The sequence below is a fragment of the Oncorhynchus gorbuscha genome, linkage group LG14 (assembly GCF_021184085.1).
Source record: "Oncorhynchus gorbuscha isolate QuinsamMale2020 ecotype Even-year linkage group LG14, OgorEven_v1.0, whole genome shotgun sequence".
In the NCBI taxonomy this organism is placed as follows: domain Eukaryota; kingdom Metazoa; phylum Chordata; class Actinopteri; order Salmoniformes; family Salmonidae; genus Oncorhynchus; species Oncorhynchus gorbuscha.
Window position 1 is genome coordinate 60,020,412 of NC_060186.1, and position 11,572 is coordinate 60,031,983.

Below are 11,572 nucleotides of genomic sequence, written 5' to 3' on the forward strand. Positions count from 1 at the left end.
AAGTCCCGGGACCTCGACCAATAGGACCAATAGGGGTCATCTGAATGGGAGACTAAGCTGCCTGACTAGAACTAAACAGAATAGATGGCTAGGCTTGAATCAGCTGACTAAAACTGGCGGTTTTTACAGTAAGCCCCAGCCTTCTCACCTCCTTACCCACTTTACATACTGCAAATCCCAAAAAGGTCAAAGTGTCTCTGTAAATCACATGGGGGGGAAAAAACTGGCCAAGTAGGTAGTGAGCACTTCTCTCACCTGTTCCAATAACCACAGCCAGAACTGTCATTGCTTAATCTTTCAGGCCACACATACGGTCATAGAGTCATGTTCAGAGATCGATTAACTAACTTATTGACCAGTCCTTTTGAAACCTGTGGAGGACAGGCCTATTTTCCAGAGGAGTGGAGTTCGATTGCCAAACTGTTATGTGAGCTGTACTGATAATCATTATGGACAGTTAGGGACAGAGATAACAGGGTTCCAACGAGGCAGGCGGCGAGTGTATTCCCTCCCCCCTCCTCCTACATCTCCTTAATCTGCTACTGGGACAGAAACCAAATCTTGCTGAATTATCAACACAGTTGCTTGTCAATGCCATACTAATTCCTGTCAATTCAATCAAAACCGTGGCCAGCGTTCACTCAATGCAATCGAATTCCAGTTAATGCCTTGACTTCTACTGCCTGAGATAACAATGGAAAGGTCAATCCATTCATCAAAATAACAAAATCAAAGACAATGAAGGACAAAGGGGACATCACCTCACCTGTCTCCATCTTTTTTTGCATTGTCTTCCAACAGGTGGTGTCACTACTAAGCGACGCTCATTCTTCAACAGTGCAGTCGGTGTCGTCACGCTATCTGATGTAAGACGATGCTTTTGTTGTGTTTTTACCTCAGAACCCTCATCCATCGTGGCTTCCTCGACTGCAGTTTCACAGTGCACATGTGTTCTCCTCGAGGCCCTGTGTCACTGCGTTACTGACATTGCCGGTGCCCTTTAATTTAATCATGGCGTCTGTCTCCTCCGCCCAGTGAGTTGCCTGTTGATGGGAGTCTTATTGCTTTGGCTGATTATTGGCACTGATACCAGCTGTGCCGCCCTGAGTGTAGAGCAGACTAGCCAGCCAGTGTCGCATCACGTCCATCCCCTGAGCCTTACTGCTCCACTGCACATGCCAACATACACACACAGAGACGCACACACTCACACACACCACACAGGCGCACAGACACTCACACACACAGTCCAAGCACCTACCTACACCCAAACACACCCCTCTCTCTCTCTCTCTCTCTCTCTCTCTCTCTCTCTCTCTCTCTCTCTCTCTCTCTCTCTCTCTCTCTCTCTCTCTCTCTCTCTCTCTCTCTCTCTCTCTCTCTCTCATACACACACTCCCATACATACCCACAGTCTCTTATTTCTTCACTGCCAGGCAATAGTTTTAATGAAGGCTTTGTGATGTTTTTAATATCTATGTCTCTATGAGTTAATCTCCTTTATCACTTATTAATATTTATGAGGTTCTGTGTGACCATAGGGGGTGTAATTTACATCGATATCTCCTCAGACACACAAACACACACATACGCACACACACATATATCAGAGCTCAAATGACATTGAAAACTTCTCCCTATTTAACCATGCACAGACAATGAAGCACTCCCTCAAGAGCAGCAACTCATTAGCCTGCAAAGCCTCTGGCGCTCGGTGCATGTGCATGTGCGTGCCTGCGTGTCTCGGTGCGTGTGTGGTATGGCTGAATATGCGTATATAAACGATACATCTTCTCCCTCAATAGGGGCTGTTGCTGTGCATTGTGGAATAACTGCAGTGTGCCGGTGGGATGGTGAGGTCATAAGTCTCAATACTCAGGTGTGTTGTGATCTGCTAGATTAACGACACCTGTCATTTAAGGTGGAAGGTTGTTCACACGTCCTCCTGTCTCTGTCTCTCTTGTCTAACATGTCTTAGTGCATAACAAATAGACACTAAACGCAACATGCAACAATTTCAACGATTTTACTGAGTTAAAGTTCAAATAAGGAAATCAGTCAATTGAAATAAATAAATTAGGCCCTAATCTATGGATTTCACATGACTGATCAGGCGCACAGCCACAGCTAATCAGAATTAGTATTTCCCCACAAAAGGGCTTTAATACAGACAGAAATAATCCCCAGTTTCAACAGCTGTCCGGGTGGCTGGTCTCAGACGATCCCGCAAGTGAAGAAGACGGATTTGGAGGTCCTGGGCTGGCGTGGTTACGTGTGGTCGGTGGTTGTGAGGCCGATTGGACGTACTGCCCAATTCTCTAAAACTATGGGCTTATGGTAGAGAAATGATAATTCAATTATTTTGGCAACAGCTCTGGTGGATGTTCCTGCAGTCAGCATGCCAATTGCATGCTTCCATTAAAACTCCAGACATCTGTGGCATTGTTTTGTGTGAAAAAACTGCACATTTTAGAGTGGCCTTTTATTGTCCCCAGCAGAAGGGGCACCTGTGTAATGATCATGCTGTTTAATCATCATCTTGATATACTACACCTGTCAGGTGGATGGATTATCTTGGCAAAGGAGAAATGCTTACTAACAGGGATGAAAACAAATTTGTGCACATGATTTGAGAGAAATAAGTTTTACGTGCATTTGTACAATTTTGAGGAAGTTTCATTTCAGCGCATGAAACATGGGATCAACACTTTACATGTTGCGTTTATATTTTTGTTTAGTACATAATGAAGTCTTATGCTGCTTGTCATTGAGTTTAAATAATGATGTTGATGTTAGGAAGATTCATCGGAATAAAAACCAATGACCAACCAAGTATCAAGTCATCTGTTACACAAATGACCAACTTGACAGTGTTATTATGGTGGAGTTGAATGTTTTAATGTATAGTGCTGTAGTACTGAAGCACCTGCTCTGTTCAGCCTAATGATGTATGTTTCACCTTAACCCCTGGTCTTGGATTACCACTGGATTAGCCATACACTATTCTGTACATAAACCCATATCGCTCACAGTCCAATCAGGTCCCTGTGTATTTGCATATTTCCCAGGGTTACTCTGCCGACAGATGATAGATGACCGTCTGAGGTGCTACAGGGCCAGCCTGATGTATTGCGATGTGATTGGTCCATACAAGGTCCTGCGATGTCATGAAAGACGGCCCCAGGTTTAATCACAGGCAGCCAATCAGATCTGAGACATATGAGTCACTTTGTTTATGAGAGGGACTGTCGCATTAATCAGGTAATCTGGAAACATGGAGAACACACAAACACACACACACATACACACACTGGTTGCACGTTCCAGCTATAAAAAGGCAAGTCACCAACATTAGATGACCTTGAACAATAATCAAATATTGATTGAGGTTCTAAAAATAACACTCACCTTGACTGAAAACAGCATGTACACCTCTGTCAGAACCCCGTCCCTCTTTATCTCTCTCATTCTCTTTCTTTCTCTCTCTTTGAACATTGCCCCTATCAAAGAGAACAATGCAGCGCTTTATCAAAGCACACGAACACAGCAGTCTGATTCTAAATACAGTGGGCAAACACACACACACATACACAGTACACACACATACACAGTACACACACAAACAAACACCTCCAGCAGCAGCCATATGAATGGCCAGGCCACGGCACAATGGTGGTAAATGAAATCACTGATGTCACAGTTGGCAAGGGCCCTCCCATCCCACACTGTGGCCTTATGTGTGTGAGTGTGGGCGGCATCTCATTTTACACAATCACACACACACACACACACAAAGGGAATGAGATGACCTAATAGGGGCCTTTTTCTTTGCTCTATAAATGTAATCTGAAACACAAGGATATTATTAGGCTGGTGTAATGATCTTCGTCTGTTGTTTGTAGAAAGTCAGACCGAAATGCAGCGTGTAGGTTACTCATGACTTTTAATGAAGCTAATACGGTACATGAAATAACGGAAGAAGAAAACAACAAAGGAATGAAACTAATAGAGCCTATCTGGTGAATAACACTAAGACAGGTACAATCACCCACGAAATACAACGCGCACTCAAGCTACCTAAATACGGTTCCCAATCCGAGACAACTAGAATCAGCTGACTCCAATTAGGAATCGCCTCAGGCAGCCAAGCCTAACTAGACACACCCCTAATAATACACACTCCCAATTAATACAAACCCAATATGAAATAACAACATATAAACCCATGTCACACCCTGGCCTACCCAAACATATAACAAAAACACAAGATACAATGACCAAGGCGTGACAGAACCCCCCCTAAGGTGCGGACTCCGAGACGCACCTCAAGAGCATAGGGAGGGTCCGGGTGGGTGTCTGTCCATGGTGGCGGTTCTGGCTCGGGACGTGGACCCCACTCCATAAATGTCCTAGTTCCTCCCCTTCGCGTCCTAGGATAATCCACCTTCTCCGCCGACCATGGCCTAATAGTCCTCACCCTGATCCCCACATAACTGAGGGGCAGCTCGGGACAGAGGGGCAGCTCGGGACAGAGGGGCAGCTCGGGACAGAGGGGCAGCTCGGGACAGAGGGGCAGCTCGGGACAGAGGGGCAGCTCAGGATAGAGGGGCAACTCAGGATAGAGGGGCAACTCAGGATAGAGGGGCAACTCGGGACAGAGGGGCAGCCCGGGACAGAGGGGCAGCCCGGGACAGAGGAGCAGCCCGGGACCGAAGCAACCCGGTACTGAGGGGAAGCCCGGTACTGAGGGGAAGCCCGGTACTGAGAGGAAGCTCGGTACTGAGAGGAAGCTCAGTACTGAGAGGGAGCCCAGTACAGAGAGGGAGCCTAGTACTGAGAGGAAGCTCAGTACTGAGAGGAAGCTCAGGCAGGTAGTAGGCTCCGGTAAATCCAGGCTGGCTGGTGGACCTGGATGATTCAGGTTGTCTGGCCGATCTAGAAGATCTTGGCAGACTGGCACTTCTGGCGGATCCTGGCAGACTGGCACTTCTGGCGGATCCTGGCAGACTGGTGACGCTGGGCCGACTGGCGGCGCTGGGCAGACAGGAGACTCCGGCAGCGCAGGAGAGGAGAAAGGCTCTGGCTGAGCTGAACAGGCGGGAGACTCCAACAGTGCAGGAGAGGAGAAAAGCTCTGGCTGCGCTGAACAGGCGAGGCGCACTGGACGCGCTGGGCCGACTAGTAGCACTGGTGGCACTGGACAGACAGGAGACTCCGGCAGCGCAGGAGAGGAGAAAGGCTCTGGCTGCGCTGAACAGGCGAGGTGCACTGGACGCGCTGGGCCGACTGGGAGCACTGGTGGCGCTGGACCGACAGGAGACTCCGGCAGCGCAGGAGGGGAGAAAAGCACTGGCTGCGCTGAACAGGCGAGGCGCACTGGAGGCCTGGTGCGTGGTGCTGGAACCGGTGGTACTGGCGCGAGGACACGCACAGGAAGCCTGGTGCGGGGAGCTGCTACCAGAGGACTGGTGTGTAGAGGTGGCTCTGGATAGACCGGACCGTGCAGGCGCACTGGAGCTCTTGAGCACCGAGCCTGCCCAAGCTTACCTGGCTCGATGCCCACTCTAGCCCAACCAATAGGGAGAGCTGGTATGTGCCTCACCGGGCTATGCTCCTGCACTGAAAACACCGTGTGCTCCATAGCATAACACGGTGCCTGCCCGGTCTCTTTAGCCCAACGGTGAGCACAGGGAGTATGCGCAGGTCTCCTACCTGGCATAACTAATCTCCCTTCTAGCTCCCCCCCAATAATTTTTTTGGGCTGTTTTTCCGGTTTCCTTGCCAACCGTGTTCCCTCGTATTGTCGGTTCCTATCTCCCGCTGCCTCTGCTCTCCTTAGTGCCTCCACCTGTTCCCATGGGAGGCGATCTCTTCCGGCCAATATCTCCTCCCAAGTGTAACAACCTTTACCATCCAATACGTCTTCCCATGTCCATTCTCCAAATAATTCATCCTCCCTTTGCTGCTCCAGCTGTCGCTGCCTGTTTAAACCAGCGCCTCTCCGTTTTTCGGCGTGTCTTTTTCGTTGATTCGATTCGCCTGTAGCCCTCTTCGCATTGCTGTAGGGAATCCCAGGCGGGCTCCTGCACACGCCCTGGGTCGGCCGCCCACCTGTCGACTTCTTCCCACGTAGTATAATCCATATCGTCCTCCTTCAGATCCTGCCAGTTCACACGCTGCTCGGTCTGTGAATCGTGGTGGGTGATTCTGTAATGATCATCGTCTGTTGTTTGTAGAAAGTCAGACCGAAATGCAGCGTGTAGGTTACTCATGACTTTTAATGAAGCTAATACGGTACATGAAATAACGGAAGAAGAAAACAACAAACGAATGAAACTAATACAGCCTATCTGGTGAATAACACTAAGACAGGTACAATCACCCACGAAATACAACGCGCACTCAAGCTACCTAAATACGGTTCCCAATCCGAGACAACTAGAATCAGCTGACTCCAATTAGGAATTGCCTCAGGCAGCCAAGCCTAACTAGACACACCCCTAATAATACACACTCCCAATTAATACAAACCCAATACGAAATAACAACATATAAACCCATGTCACACCCTGGCCTACCCAAACATATAACAAAAACACAAGATACAATGACCAAGGCGTGACAGCTGGGTTAAGTGGGGTGTGGTCAATACGAGTACCTTATGAAAATATTAATTTTAAGAAAAGGATTACCTTGATATAGTTCTGAATATTTAATTAGCATAAATGTTCTCTTGGTTTTTATTCAATACTGTCTTCTAAGTGATGATAATATAATAATAATGTAATAACTGTAATAATGTATAGAACAGTGTAACAATGTTTTACATAGTAAGGGGGAACTCCCCAGCATTGGGCAGATCAGACATGGGGTATCAGGTGTTGATCTGGGAGTGTAAACAGCCATTACTTTCACACCTGTGCTTCTACCTTCCTGCTGCCCACCTGTGTGTGTGTGTGTGTGTGTGTGTGTGTGTGTGTGTGTGTGTGTGTGTGTGTGTGTGTGTGTGTGTGTGTGTGTGTGTGTGTGCGTGTGCGTGTGCGTGTGCGTGCGTGTGCGTGTGCGTGTGCGTGTGCGTGTGCGTGTGCGTGCCCGTGTGTGTGTGTGTGTGTGTGTGTGTGTGTGTGTGTGTGTGTGTGTGTGTGTGTGTGTGTGTGTGTGTGTGTGTGTGTGTGTGTGTGTGTGTGTGTGTGTGTGTGTGTGTGTGTGCCAAGGGCACCTGGTGTGTGTGTGCCAACAGACAGTCCACTGGTGCCAACACTATGTACAAAACATTAGGAACACCTGCTCTTTCCATAACATACACTAACAAGGTGAATCCAGGTGAAATATATGATCCCTTATTGATGTCACTTGTTAAATCCACTTCATTCGGTGTAGATGAAGGGGAGGAGACAGGTTAAAGAAAGATTTTTAAGCCTTGAGACAATTGAGACATGGATTGAGTATGTGTGCCATTCAGAGGGTGAATGGGCAAGACAAATGATTTAAGTTCCCTTTGGACGGGGAATGGTAGTAGGTGCCAGGCGCATCGGTTTGAGTGTGTCAAGAACTGCAACACTACTGGGTTTTTGACACTCAACAGCTTCCCTTGTGTATCAAGAATGGTCAACCACCCAAAGCACATCCAGCCAACTTGACGCAATATTTGGAAGTATTGGTCAAGGGCACCTGTGGAATGCTTTTGACACCATTTAGAGTTCCTGCCCTGACAAATTGAGTCTGTTTTAAGGGCAAAGGGGGTGCAACTCAATACTAGGAAGGTGTTCGTAATGTCAGCGAGGCATGAGAGCTACCCAATAAAAGCTTTTGAGGATCGTAGCATCCTTTAGTGACTGATCTATTCTCATGACAAAACATAGTGAAAAAAAAACAATGAGTAATATTATTCTTTTTTTATTTTTTTATTTCACCTTTATTTAACCAGGTAGGCTAGTTGAGAACAAGTTTTCATTTGCAACTGCGACCTGGCCAAGATACAGCATAGCAGTGTGAACAGACAACACGGAGTTACACATGGAGTAAACAATTAACAAGTCAATAACACAGTAGCAAAAAAAAAAGGGGGAGTCTATATACATTGTGTGCAAAATGCATGAGGAGGTAGGTGAATAATTACAATTTTGCAGATTAACACTGGAGTGATAAATGATCAGATGGTCATGTACAGGTAGAGATATTGGTGTGCAAAAGAGCAGAAAAGTAAATAAATAAAAACAGAATGGGGATGAGGTAGGTAAAAATGGGTGTGCTATTTACCGATAGACTATGTACAGCTGCAGCGATCGGTTAGGTGCTCAGATAGTAGATGTTTGAAGTTGGTGAGGGAGATAAAAGTCCCCAACTTCAGCGATTTTTGCAATTCGTTCCAGTCACAGGCAGCAGGGAACTGGAACGAAAGGCGGTCAAATGAGGTGTTGGCTTTAGGGATGATCAGTGAGATACACCTGCTGGAGCGTGTGCTACGGGTGGGTGTTGCCATCGTGACCAGTGAACTGACACAGTACAGTTCCCGCTCAGCTCAGTCAAAACTGTTCGCTGCTCTGGCTCCCCAATGGTGGAACAAACTCCCTCATGACGCCAGGACAGCGGAGTCAATCACCACCTTCCGGAGACACCTGAAACCCCACCTCTTTAAGGAATACCTAGGATAGGATAAAGTAATCCTTCTCACCCCCCCTCCCCTTAAAATATTTAGATGCACTATTGTAAAGTGGTTGTTCCACTGGATGTCATAAGGTGAATGCACCAATTTGTAAGTCGCTCTGGATAAGAGCGTCTGCTAAATGACTTAAATGTAAAAATGTAAATGTAACTGAGATAAGGCGGAGCTTTACCTAGCATGGACTTGTAGATGACCTGGAGCCAGTGGGTCTGGCGATGAATATGTAGCGAGGGCCAGCCGACTAGAGCATACAGGTCGCAGTGGTGGGTGGTATAAGGTGCTTTAGTGACAAAACGGATGGCACTGTGATAAACTGCATCCAGTTTGCTGAGTAGAGTGTTGGAAGCAATTTTGTAGATGACATCGCCAAAGTCGAGGATCGGTAGGATAGTCAGTTTTACTAGGGTAAGTTTGGCGGCGTGAGTGAAGGAGGCTTTGTTGCGGAATAGAAAGCCGACTCTAGATTTTATTTTTGATTGGAGATGTTTGATATGAGTTTACAGTCTAGCCAGACAACTAGGTACTTATAGATGTCCACATATTCAAGGTCAGAACCATCCAGGGTGGTGATGCTAGTCAGGCGTGCGGGTGCAGGCAGCGAACGGTTGAAAAGCATGCATTTGGTTTTACTAGCATTTAAGAGCAGTTGGAGGCCACGGAAGGAGTGTTGTATGGCATTGAAGCTCGTTTGGGGGTTAGATAGCACAGTGTTCAAGGACGGGCCGAAAGTATATAGAATGGTGTCGTCTGCGTAGAGGTGGATCAGGGAATCACCCGCAGCAAGAGCAACATCATTGATATATACAGAGAAAAGAGTCGGCCCAAGAATTGAACCCTGTGGCACCCCCATAGAGACTGCCAGAGGACCGGACAGCATGCCCTCCGATTTGACACACTGAACTCTGTCTGCAAAGTAGTTGGTGAACCAAGCAAGGCAGTCATCAGAAAAATCAAGGCTACTGAGTCTGCCGATAAGAATATGGTGATTGACAGAGTCGAAAGCCTTGGCAAGGTCGATGAAGACGGCTGCACAGTACTGTCTTTTATCAATGGTGGTTATGATATCGTTTAGTATCTTGAGCGTGGCTGAGGTGCACCCGTGACCGGCTCGGAAACCAGATTGCACAGCGCAGAAGGTACGGTGGGATTCGAGATGGTCAGTGACCTGTTTGTTGACTTGGCTTTCGAAGACCTTAGATAGAAATGGCAGGATGGATATAGGTCTGTAACAGTTTGGGTCTAGGGTGTCTCCCTCTTTGAAGAGGGGGATGACTGCGGCAGCTTTCCAATCCTTGGGGATCTCAGACGATATGAAAGAGAGGTTGAACATGCTGGTAATAGGGGTTGCGACACTGGCGGTGGATAGTTTCAGAAATAGAGGGTCCAGATTGTCAAGCCCAGCTGATTTGTACGGGTCCAGGTTTTGCAGCTCTTTCAGAACATCTGCTATCTGGATTTGGGTAAAGGAGAGCCTGGAGAGGCTTGGGCGAGTAGCTGCGGGTGGGGGGAGAGCTGTTGGACAAGGTTGGAGTAGCCAGGCGGGAGGCATGGCCAGCCGTTGAGAAATGCTTGTTGAAGTTTTCGATTATCATGGATTTATCGGTGGTGACCGTGTTACCTAGCCTCAGTGCAGTGGGCAGCTGGGAGGAGGTGCTCTTGTTCTCCATGGACTTCACAGTGTCCCAGAACTTTCTGGAGTTGGAGCTACAGGATGCACATTTCTGCCTGAAGAAGCTGGCCTTAGCTTTCCTGACTGACTGCGTGTATTGGTTCCTGACTTCCCTGAACAGTTGCATATCGCGGGGACTATTCGATGCTATTGCAGTCCGCCAAAGGATGTTTTTGTGCTGGTCGAGGGCAGTCAGGTCTGGAGTGAACCAAGGGCTATATCTGTTCTTAGTTCAGCATTTTTTGAACGGAGCATGCTTATCTAAAATGGTGAGGAAGTTACTTTTAAAGAATGACCAGGCATCCTCAACTGACGGGATGAGGTCAATGTCCTTCCAGGATACCCAGGCCAGGTCGATTAGAAAGGCCTGCTCACAGAAGTGTTTTATCAAATCAAATCAAATCAAATGTTATTTGTCACATACACATGGTTAGCAGATGTTAATGCGAGTGTAGCGAAATGCTTGTGCTTCTAGTTCCGACAATGCAGTGATAACCAACAAGTAATCTAACTAACAATTCCAAAACTACTGTCTTATACACAGTGTAAGGGGATAAGGAACATGTACATAAGGATATATGAATGAGTGATGGTACAGAGCAGCATACAGTAGATGGTATCGAGTACAGTATATACATATGAGATGAGTGTGTAGACAAAGTAAACAAAGTGGCATAGTTAAAGTGGCTAGTGATACATGTGTTACATAAGGATGCAGTCGATGATGTAGAGTACAGTATATACATATGCATATGAGATTAATAATGTAGGGTAAGTAACATTATATAAGGTAGCATTGTTTAAAGTGGCTAGTGATACATGTGTTACATAAGGATGCAGTCGATGATGTAGAGTACAGTATATACATATGCATATGAGATTAATAATGTAGGGTAAGTAACATTATATAAGGTAGCATTGTTTAAAGTGGCTAGTGATATATTTACATCATTTCCCATCAATTCCCATTATTAAAATGGCTGGAGTTGGGTCAGTGTCAATGACAGTGTGTTGGCAGCAGCCACTCAGTGTTAGTGGTGGCTGTTTAACAGTCTGATGGCCTTGAGATAGAAGCTGTTTTTCAGTCTCTCGGTCCCAGCTTTGATGCACCTGTACTGACCTCGCCTTCTGGATGATAGCGGGGTGAACAGGCAGTGGTTCGGGTGGTTGATGTCCTTGATGATCTTTATGGCCTTCCTGTAACAACGGGTGGTGTAGGTGTCCTGGAGGGCAGGTAG